The following is an 11,549-nucleotide window of genomic DNA, read 5'->3' as shown; positions in this document are numbered from 1 at the left end:
TACAGCTCGGTAACATACGACGGTAAAACATAAATTATGTTTAATTGCCATTCGATGTTACTATGATCGGGTGTATGACTTGTTGGCTGTTGTAAATTGTTAAATGCCTTCGTTTTGATCTATGTTTATTATTATGACATATTATTGACATTTAGCATCAGGCATACAGTTATGACATTCATGTTGAGCCTATCGTTCTTGTTAGCCCATTGTTGATATCCGTTGTTATCTGGCACTGTTGTTTATGTAGAACCCGTAACTTAGACTACGTATAAGCCATGCATAATTCTAGTATTTTAAATGATTTTATTTCATGAGTATTTAAATGATTTTTCCTTAAGTTAATTATTTCATGCAGCAGTTTGATTTTTATCATTTCAGTTATTTCAGTGAGGCCGGACTAGAGTTGGAGTTTAGAAATAAAATTTAAGATTCAAGAAACATTTCCAGAATTTATTTTAGCTAGCAAGTAAGTTCACTTAAGTTAAAAAGGGAGTTTAAGGAATTATTTAAGTTACTTGAGGTGAGTAGAAAATAAATTCATTTAAGTTCCTTAATTAAGGGGTTAGTTCACTAAATTATTTAAAGGATAGGTAAGGCTTTTAAGGGTTATAAATTTAGTAAATAATCAACATTTCCCCTCCATATATTAGTGAATTTTTGGCCCCTTAGTATCTAGACTAGTCATTGCCAACTCATCACCCTTTTGACCCATTCTTTGTTGAGTTAGCATACTAATCTTTTTAATTCTTTATCCACCTTAATTAATTAGTGAGCATTATCCTAGTCTAGAAAACATGAGGATATCGGCCACCCCATTCTAGAATCACCCAACAAATATTTGATATCAACCAACAATTCAAATTTCAAATAGAGGTAGACTTAGTCTTGATTTTGGTTCCCTATATCTTGCAACCATCTCCCTCACTCCCCTAATCATCATTCTCCACCCCTCATCACCGAAAACCAGAGCCATTCCAGTGTAAAAAAAACGTGAGCACCATAGCTAGAGGCAAGAGAGAAATCGAGCTAGCAAGGTAGAATAGAAAGCGCTCCACCTCCTCCGCGCCGGATCGTCTCTTCTTTTCGTTTTTCTTTCAAACGAAACCAGGCATGCATATATTCTTCCTTGACTCTTCAATCAAGTCATACTATCATCATTTTGATGTTTCATGATCATCCTTTCATGTAAAAACCGAAATATTGATGAATCATTTTCAAAAAGGTAGTGCAGATTTTTGTTGCCTTCACTCTATGCTTCACGGTTTGCTTGTTTTTGTGAGTACAGGTGGATGGTTCGATTCCAGGCTCCCAAGGCGACTTATAGACATGTAATAGGATGTATTAGGATCACTTTGGTCCATTCATTCGAGCCCCACACCCACTGGAAACAAGAAATGACAGCAGCTTCCCATTCTTGCCATATTGAGTTTCGATTTTCTCATGTTGCTGTCAAAGGGAAATGAATCTGATCTTGGCTGCCCTAAGGGCTTATAGCCATGGTTGGATCACTTCCCTAGCATGTCTAAGACGTGACTAAGTCGCCCTTTTGGTGGCTCGGTCCATGGTTACTCGGTTTTCAACTAAAACATCAAGAACAGCCCTTACCCCATTTCGTCCCTTCATTTTTACAGCATGTGTCATTTTGGTTTGGTGGATGGTGTGGATCTTGGTTGGCCTATGGCCCTTAGCCACGGTTCATACCATGCCCCTAGATGTCTAGATTGTGCCATGGTCAATCAAATGGCCACTGGAACGACACGAGACAACAAACGAAGTGGTACACCCCACGCACGCAAGGGTGCTTCTTGGGTGAGAGTTTCGGCGAGTTTCTGGTGTGATGCGAATTGTGGCTGTCCTAGGGCCCTTAGCCATGGTTAGAATCATTCCTTGGTATGTTGGTAAGAGGTTCTGGTTGGTGGTTCAAGCCCCAATGGCCATTAGCCTCGCAAACGACGCAAGGAAACCAAAGCACAGTTGCTGTATTCTTGGACAGCCACTTGCTGTGACGGTTCAGAGGCTCGTTCGAGTTCTCGGTTGGCTTTTAGCCCATGGCCTTGGACTGGACAGTGCCTTATCGAGTTAGGAAGGTCATGTTTTTGACCGTTCATGATTCGGATCATTTTTGAGGTCGTACGAGAATTTACGGTGCGATGTGCCAAATTGACTCTCGAAAGAGCGTTTCATGTTTTGGCCTCCATTCGCCTAGATTTCGGCCCTCACCATTTTAGGAGCATTATTTTTATCATTTTAGACGTATTTTAATCATGACTGTATGATGGTTCAGTGTTGGTTCGGGTTGGCTCGGAGTCATGATTTAATACGAAGTCGGTAGGCGTAATTGTCACATTTTTGAAGGTTATTGTATAGTTTGGTCCCATAAATCTATTGCATATTTTCATGGCATATTTAGGTTGCAGCGAGCCTGGGAGTGATCCAATCCAAGCAGTAAAATGGGTACATGATATTTAATTAAATTATTTAATTATATTACGTGCAAAAATACAAATTTTGAGATTTATGCGATATTGCTTGTGGTCACTTTACTATCATGCTTAAGTCCGGTCCCCAGTATCGGCCCGGTCACCAGTTACCGGTCAGTTCAGTTGTTTCACCCAGTACTATGGCAGTAGTCTGATCAGACGTAAATCCAATCCCCAGTATCGGTCCGGTCACCAGTATCGGTCAGCTCAGTTCAGTTCAGTTCAGGGACCACTTGCGTAGACCATAATCTCACAGAAAATTATTATATGCTATTTCAGTACAGGGCTCCAAGGAGCAAACAGTTTCACTATGATTTTCAGTTCAGCTATGCACGTATTATAATTAATCATGACACGACATTTTACGATATGCCTCATGACATGAAATTTTACTCCCATGCAATTTTACTATATTTACTCGTTATTTACGATATATGCATGTTGAGTCTTTAGACTCACTAGACTTGATTGTTGTAGGTACTGATGATGTCGGGATCGAGGGCGGGGACCAGTGAGCTAGCTCGAGTCGGCAGTAGTGGCACCCGAGGACCTCAGTTTCAGCACTTGCCATTTTGATGCTCAAATATTTTATTAGTTATTGAATACTTTAACTTGTTATTTTGGCAAGTAATAATTTCTTCTGCTGCTGTTTTGAACGTTAAATATTTTATCAGTTTTTGGTATGAATGAGGCACTCCATTTATTTTAAAAGGAAAAAAAAAATTTAAATTTTCCGCAAATTTTCAAGTAAGGATTTTTAGGCCTCTACATCTGGTATCAGAGCCAGGTTCTGTAAAGGGTTGCACTACAACTGACCGCGAGAAGCTCATGAAGTCACGTCGTCGGTCTGTAAGTTTTACAGTTACGCATTTTATTTAAAGCATGAATTATTTAACAACATGTTTACATGAAATGTTTTACTTCCCGATTTATGTTTTTGTACCCCTGATCGCGAATGATGCTGGAGCCAAGTTGATGAATTTCTTGGTGGGTTTATGGCCGATCTTGCGCCGTGATGTTAGGGTGTCTGACCATACTTCTTATGAGGTCGCTGTCTCCAAAGCCTTAGCCGCAGAGCAGGATCAGCGGGACATCGAGAGAGACCGTCAGGGCAAGCGCCCAATCCAGGTACCCCACCGCCCTCCTCCTCAGCAGCATCAGCATCAGCATAAGAGGCCGCATTACGGGCCGCCCAGAAAGAGAGGAGGACCCCAGCAGCAGCAGCAGGGACGTGTCGTCCCGAGGACCTTTGAGCACCCAGTCTGTCCCAAGTGCTCACGCCGTCATCCGGGAGCATGCATGTTTGGCTCAGGGAAATGTTTTAAGTGTGGCAGCACGGATCACATGCTACGGCAGTGCCCCCGGAAGAATCTGCCTACCCAAGGCAGAGTTTTTGCTCTCCATGCTGCGGAGACGAACCCTGATACCATGCTGATGACAGGTACCTTACAGCTTTAAGTTACATTTGCATTCCAATGTTTTGAGAAACGGGATTAAGATTTTGAACTTAGAATTGCGATAGGATTGCATGCTCTACTCAGTATTGTTTTCGAGATTTAGTTAGAAGAACTGTGACCTTTGCATGTCTATAAGCTTAGCTCCTGTGATTATTTGGGTTCAGCTTAGTGTTCCGAACTTTCAGGGAGAATTTTCATAGCTGGCTCCGCTACCAAAGCCCTGATAGATTCAGGGGCTACCCACTCATTTATTTCAGAGGTCTTTGCAAACTTTCTCAAAGTTAAGACCATCGGGCTAGATGTAGCCTATTCGGTGTCATTGCCTTCGGGAGAGGAGATAACCGCCACCAGCGTGATCCGAGACATAGACCTTGAGCTGCATGGAAATCTTGTTTATGCGGATCTCATCTTATTGCCGATGCCAGAGTTTGACATCATTCTGGGGATGGACTGGCTATCGCGGAACAGAGTTTTGATCGACTTTCAGCGGAGATCCATTTTAGTCCGACCGCCTGGAATGACGCAGTTCTTGTTTGAGCCGGACAGGTACTTTCCTTTACCGCGCATTATTCCATATGTCCAGGCTAGGAAGCTCATGCATAGAGGGTGTCGGGCATTTTTAGCAACTTTTATATCTGTCCCCGAGGCACCCAGTCAGTCAGCTTCAGATGTTCCGATTGTTAGAGACTTCTTAGACGTTTTTCCGGAGGACGTCTCTGGTATGCCACCTGAGAGAGAGGTGGAGTTTTCCATCAAGCTTATGCCAGGTACGGCTCCGATCTCAAAAGCGCCGTACCGACTTGCACCGACAGAGATGGCAGAGCTTAAGAAGCAGATTCAGGAACTTCTTGATAAGGAGTTCATCCGCCCGAGTTTCTCACCTTGGGGCGCGCCAGTCTTGTTTGTTAAGAAGAAGGATGGCTCGATGAGACTTTGTATTGACTATCGGGAGTTGAACAGGGTTACAGTGAAGAATAAATACCCACTTCCGAGGATTGAGGATCTGTTTGACCAGTTGCAGGGAGCTTCGATTTTCTCTAAGATAGATCTGCGTTCCGGTTATCACCAGTTGAGAGTGAGAGATGCTGATGTTTCGAAGACAGCTTTCAGGACTCGTTATGGCCACTACGAGTTCCTTGTGTTGCCGTTCGGTCTTCATGGATCTCATGAATCGCGTATTTCAGCCGTACCTCGATCAGTTCGTGATAGTATTCATAGACGACATCCTCGTCTACTCCAAGAATCGGGAGGATCACAGCAGGCATCTGACTACAGTGTTGCAGACATTGCAGAAGCACAAACTATTCGCAAAGTTAAGTAAATGCGAATTCTGGTTGGAGAAGGTGGCGTTCTTAGGCCACATTGTTTCCAGCAGTGGCATTGAGGTAGACCCGGCGAAAGTTGCAGCAGTCAGAGATTGGGTTGTGCCGCAGAATGCATCAGAGATTCGCAGTTTTCTTGGCTTAGCAGGGTATTATCGGAAGTTCATTAAGGGATTCTCCTCAATTGCAGTTCCACTCACAGCACTGACCAAGAAGAACCTGAAATTTGTTTGGAGCGAAGAGTGTCAGAAGAGCTTCGATACTTTGAAGCAAGCTCTTATCTCAGCACCAGTTTTGGCCATGCCGTCAGGGCCCGGTGAGTTTGTTCTGTATACCGATGCTTCGAAGCTCGGTCTTGGCGCCGTATTGATGCAGCATGGGAAGGTGATAGCTTATGCTTCTAGACAGCTGAAAACTCATGAGAAGAACTACCCTACCCATGATCTAGAGTTGGCCGCCGTGGTTTTTGCTTTGAAGATTTGGAGGCATTATCTGTATGGAGAGAAGTGCAAGATCTTTACCGACCACAAGAGCCTCAAGTATTTCTTTACGCAGAAGGAGCTGAACATGCGTCAGAGGCGTTGGTTGGAGCTTGTGAAGGACTATGACTGTGACATTAACTACCACCCGGATAAAGCTAATGTAGTTGCGGATGCATTGAGCAGAAAAATCGCAGTGATGGCTCATTTGACGATTCAGAGACCTCTTCAGTTTGAGATGCAGAGATTTGATCTGGAGACTTATCCTCGAGGTAGAGTTCCCAGTCTATCTACCTTGACCATTCAGTCTTCCCTTCTAGACCGTATTCGCAGCAGTCAGACGGCAGATGAGCAGTTGGCCACGTGGAAACAGAGGGATGAGGCCAAGGGCAGTGTATTGTATTCAGTCAGCGATGGTATGGTGAGATACAGAGACAAGATATGGGTTCCTAACAGTGATTCTATCCGAGCAGATATCTTATCAGAAGCCCATATGTCGGCGTACTCTATTCATCCAGGGAGTACGAAGATGTACAAAGATCTACAGCTATTGTATTGGTGTCCTGGGATGAAGAAAGACATCAGACGATTTGTATCCGAGTGTCCGACTTGCCAGTTAGTGAAGGCCGAGCATCAGAGACCAGCAGTTTTGCTCAAGCCTCTTTCTATTCCCGAGTTGAAGTGGGAGAACGTTACCATGGATTTTGTGACAGGATTGCCGAAGTCAGCCAGAGGATCGAATGCTATCTGGGTGATTGTAGATCGTCTTACCAAATCAGCGCACTTCTTGCCTATTAAGACGACTTTCACTATGGTTCAGTATGCGGAGTTGTATATCCGAGAGATAGTCCGACTTCACGGCATTCCAGTTTCTATCGTGTCTGACAGAGATCCCCGATTTACTTCCTCGTTTTGGAAGAGATTGCATTCGACCATGGGTACGAAGTTGCTGTTTAGCACAGCTTTCCATCCGCAGACAGATGGGCAGTCAGAGCGAGTTATTCAGTTCTTGGAGGATCTTCTCCGTGCTTGCGTCATTGATTTCTCAGGGAGTTGGGAGTCGAACTTGCCATTGGTTGAGTTCACCTACAGCAACAGCTTCCAGTCTTCTATTGGTATGGCTCCGTATGAAGCACTATATGGTCGGAAGTGCAGATCTCCTGTTCATTGGGATGAAGTAGGAGAGAGAGCAGAGTTGGGTCCAGAGATTATACAGCAGACTGTCGATTTAGTAGCCCGGATCCGTGATAGGATGAGGACTGCTCAGAGTCGACAGAAGAGTTATGCCGATCAGCGGAGGAGAGATCTAGAGTTTGCAGTGGGCGATCATGTTTTTGTGAAGATGGCACCCATGAAGGGTGTCATGAGGTTCGGAAAGAAAGGGAAGCTCAGTCCGAGATTCATTGGACCATTTGAGATCCTCGACAGAGTTGGGACGCTAGCCTATCGTGTGGCTCTTCCGCCGAATCTGGCCGGAGTACACAATGTCTTTCACGTCTCTATGCTGAGGAAGTACATGGCGAATCCTTCGCATGTCTTAAACTTCGAGCCGTTGCAGCTTACTCGCACCTATCTTATGAGGAGAGACCAGTTCAGATCTTAGACAGGCAGGAGAAGAAGCTTCGGAACAAGCTTGTTAGGCGAGTCAAAGTCAAATGGCTCAACCATTCAGAGGAGGAAGCTATGTGGGAATCTGAGCCAGAGATGAGGAGTCGGTACCCCGAGTTATTCGGTGAGTCTTAATTTCGAGGACGAAATTTTTTTTAAGGGAGGGAGGATTGTAGAACCCGTAACTTAGACTACGTATAAGCCATGCATAAATCTAGTATTTTAAATGATTTTATTTCATGAGTATTTAAATGATTTTTCCTTAAGTTAATTATTTCATGAAGCAGTTTGATTTTTATCATTTCAGTTATTTCAGTGAGGCCGGACTAGAGTTGGAGTTTAGAGATAAAATTTAAGATTCAAGAAACATTTCCAGAATTTATTTTAGCTAGCAAGTAAGTTCACTTAAGTTAAAAAGGGAGTTTAAGGAATTATTTAAGTTACTTGAGGTGAGTGGAAAATAAATTCATTTAAGTTCCTTAATTAAGGGGTTAGTTCACTAAATTATTTAAAGGATAGGTAAGGCTTTTAAGGGTTATAAATTTAGTAAATAATCAACATTTCCCCTCCATATATTAGTGAATTTTGGGCCCCTTAGTATCTAGACTAGTCATTGCCAACTCATCACCCTTTTGACCCATTCTTAGTTGAGTTAGCATACTAATCTTTTTAATTCTTTATCCACCTTAATTAATTAATTAGTGAGCATTATCCTAGTCTAGAAAACATGAGGATTTCGGCCACCCCATTCTAGAATCACCCAACAAATATTTGATATCAACCAACAATTCAAATTTCAAATAGAGGTAGACTTAGTCTTGATTTTGGTTCCCTATATCTTGCAACCAACTCCCACACTCCCCTAATCATCATTCTCCACCCCTCATCACCGAAAACCAGAGCCATTCCAGTGTAAAAAAAACGTGAGCACCATAGCTCGAGGCAAGAGAGAAATCGAGCTAGCAAGGTAGAATAGAAAGCGCTCTACCTCCTCCGCGCGGATCGTCTCTTCTTTTCGTTTTTCTTTCAAACGAAACCAGGCATGCATATATCCTTCCTTGACTCTTCAATCAAGTCATACTATCATCATTTTGATGTTTCATGATCATCCTTTCATGTAAAAACCGAAATATTGATGAATCATTTTCAAAAAGGTTGTGCAGATTTTTGTTGCCTTCACTCTATGCTTCACGGTTTGCTTGTTTTTTTGAGAACAGGTGGATGGTTCGATTCCAGGCTCCCAAGGAAACTTATAGACATTTAATAGGATGTATTAGGATCACTTTGGTCCATTCATTCGAGCCCCACACCCACTGGAAACAAGAAATGACAGCAGCTTCCCATTCTTGCCATATTGAGTTTCGATTTTCTCATGTTGATGTCAAAGGAAATGAATCTGATCTTGGCTGCCCTAAGGGCTTATAGCCATGGTTGGATCACTTCCCTAGCATGTCTAAGACGTGACTAAGTCGCTCTTTTGGTGGCTTGGTCCATGGTTACTCGGTTTTCAACTAAAACATCAAGAACAGCCCTTACCCCATTTCGGCCCTTCATTTTTACAGCATGTGTCATTTTGGTTTGGTGGATGGTGTGGATCTTGGTTGGCCTATGGCCCTTAGCCACGGTTCATACCATGCCCCTAGATGTCTAGATCGTGCCATGGTCAATCAAATGGCCACTGGAACGACACGAGACAACAAACGAAGTGGTACACCCACGCACGCAAGGGTGCTTCTCGGGTGAGAGTTTCGGCGAGTTTCTGGTGTGATGCGAATTGTGGCTGGCCTAGGGCCCTTAGCCATGGTTCGAATCATTCCTTGGTATGTTGGTAAGAGGTTCTAGTTGGTGGTTCAAGCCCCAATGGCCATTATCCTCGCAAACGACGCAAGGAAACCAAAGCACAGTTGCTGTATTCTTGGACAGCCACTTGCTGTGACGGTTCAGTGGCTCGTTTGAGTTCTCGGTTGGCTTTTAGCCCATGGCCTTGGACTGCACAGTGCCTCATTGAGTTAGGAAGGTCACGTTTTTTACCGTTTGTGATTCGGATCATTTTTGAGGTCGTACGAGAATTTACGGTGCGATGTGCCAAATTGACTCTCGAAAGAGCGTTTCATGTTTTGGCCTCCATTCGCCTAGATTTCGGCCCTCACCATTTTAGGAGCATTATTTGATCATTTTAGACGTATTTTAATCATGACTGCATGATGGTTCAGTGTTGGTTCGGGTTGGCTCGGAGTCATGATTTAATACGAAGTCGGTAGGCGTAATTGTCACATTTTTTAAGGTTATTGTATAGTTTGGTCCCATAAATCTATTGCATATTTTCATTGCATATTTAGGTTGCAGCGAGCCTGGGAGCGATCCATACCAAGCAGTAAAATGGGTACAGGATATTTAATTATATTACGTGCACAAATACAAATTTTGAGATTTATGCGATATTGCTTGTGGTCACTTTACTATCATGCTTAAGTCCGGTCCCCAGTATCGGCCCGGACACCAATTACCGGTCAGTTCAGTTGTTTCACCCAGTACTGTGGTAGTAGTCTGATCAGACGTAAATCCGATACCCAGTATCGGTCCGATCACCAGTATCGGTCAGCTCAGTTCAGTTCAGTTCAGGGACCACTTGCGTAGACCATAATCTCACAGAAAATTATTATATGCTATTTCAGTACAGGGCTCCAAGGAGCAAACAGTTTCGCTATGATTTTTAGTTCAGCTATGCACGTATTATAATTAATCATGACACGACATTTTACGATATGCCTCATGACATGAAATTTTACTTCCATGCAATTTTACTGTATTTACTCGTTATTTACGATATATGCATGTTGAGTCTTTAGACTCACTAGACTTGATTGTTGTAGGTACTGATGATGTCGGGATCGAGGGCGAGGACCAGTGAGCTAGCTCGAGTCGGCAGTAGTGGCACCCGAGGACCTCAGTTTCAGCACTTGCCATTTTGATGCTCAAATATTTTATTAGTTATTGAATACTTTAACTTGTTATTTTGGTAAGTAATAATTTCTTCCGCTGCTGTTTTGAACGTTAAATATTTTATCAGTTTTTGGTTTGAATGAGGCACTCCATTTATTTTAAAAGGAAAAAAAAAATTTAAATTTTCCGCAAATTTTCAAGTAAGGATTTTTAGGCCTCTACAGTTTATCTCGGGATCATTGTGTGGCTGATAGGCCTATACACATGAGACCGTAGATGTGATTGAACAATCCCGTGGTTAGTGCAGCCTTTTGAGGTGAGCGCTTGGATTGTGTCATCTAGTTCGTTCTGTTGTGCCATCCTGTTATAGCGTATCAGCTGTATGGAGGCCGAGTCAGGGGTGTTATTCAGCACAGCTTGGCATACCTCGCATACTTGGTAGGGCGGTTTAGCTGCATGACGATGTAGCTCCGCTGTGTTGTTGCTCGAGCATTATTCCAGTTGTTATCTTACCGTTTGTTGGCTCCTGTGATCCAGATTATTCGTTAAGCCTTTCATGCATTGCAGATTACATTTCATTATATGATTATGCATGATTTATTTTATTGTTGTTATTGGTGAACTGTTTCATACCAGAATCCTAACCTCAGTTGTTTACTGGGTGGGCTGCTGTGGTTGCATTTGGGCACCATGGTAGATCTCCCGAGTCGTTTTGCAGCATTAGGCCGAGGTTCCGCCAGTGGAGCTCGGGATTGAGGTTGGATTGCTTGGTTCTGTTCGGTGGAGTCTCCCAGTTAGTCTATATATATGTCTTGAGTTTGTTTCAGTCTAGTATTGTATTTTATTTGCCGGGGAGATGCCCCGTGTATCTGTAGTGATATTTGGTTTTCCTTGTTATGTTCTAAGGCGACTCTGTGATTTTATTGATCTGGTGAGTATTTGGTAAGTTTTAAATTCTGTTTAGTCCTAGCTAGTGCGGCTATAGGTCGTTGACTTTGGTTTTGTTTTAATGAATCTAGTTGGAGTATATTTTGATATAAAATGCTGCTTGAGTTTTCGGGATGTCCTACTTACGGGAAGGTCATGCCGAAATTTTTCTAGGCCCTGAGGTCCGTTTTAAAGTATTTTAAACCTTTTTCCGCTGCAGTTTTAAATCAAACCATTATTGTTTGATCATTATTAGTCGTTAGAGTAAATGTGCCTCACAAAACGTATATGTGGCTGTCATAAATGTGCAAGGTGGACTTGTAAGGGGAA

At 42.9% G+C, this 11,549-nt stretch overlaps 1 long non-coding RNA gene across 1 annotated transcript; it reads left to right on the top strand.

The window, feature by feature from the left end:
* LOC140991922 (uncharacterized) lies at positions 1-11,258 on the top strand. The gene is made up of 2 exons (XR_012177981.1): positions 1-240; positions 10,517-11,258. It is a non-coding gene; the product is annotated as an uncharacterized lncRNA (long non-coding RNA).
* Positions 11,259-11,549: the final 291 nt, after the last annotated feature.

This window comes from Primulina huaijiensis, chromosome 13 (assembly GCF_012295235.1).
Source record: "Primulina huaijiensis isolate GDHJ02 chromosome 13, ASM1229523v2, whole genome shotgun sequence".
NCBI lineage: Eukaryota > Viridiplantae > Streptophyta > Magnoliopsida > Lamiales > Gesneriaceae > Primulina > Primulina huaijiensis.
Note: the sequence above shows the minus strand (reverse complement) of the source record. Positions and strands in the feature narration are given on the sequence as shown.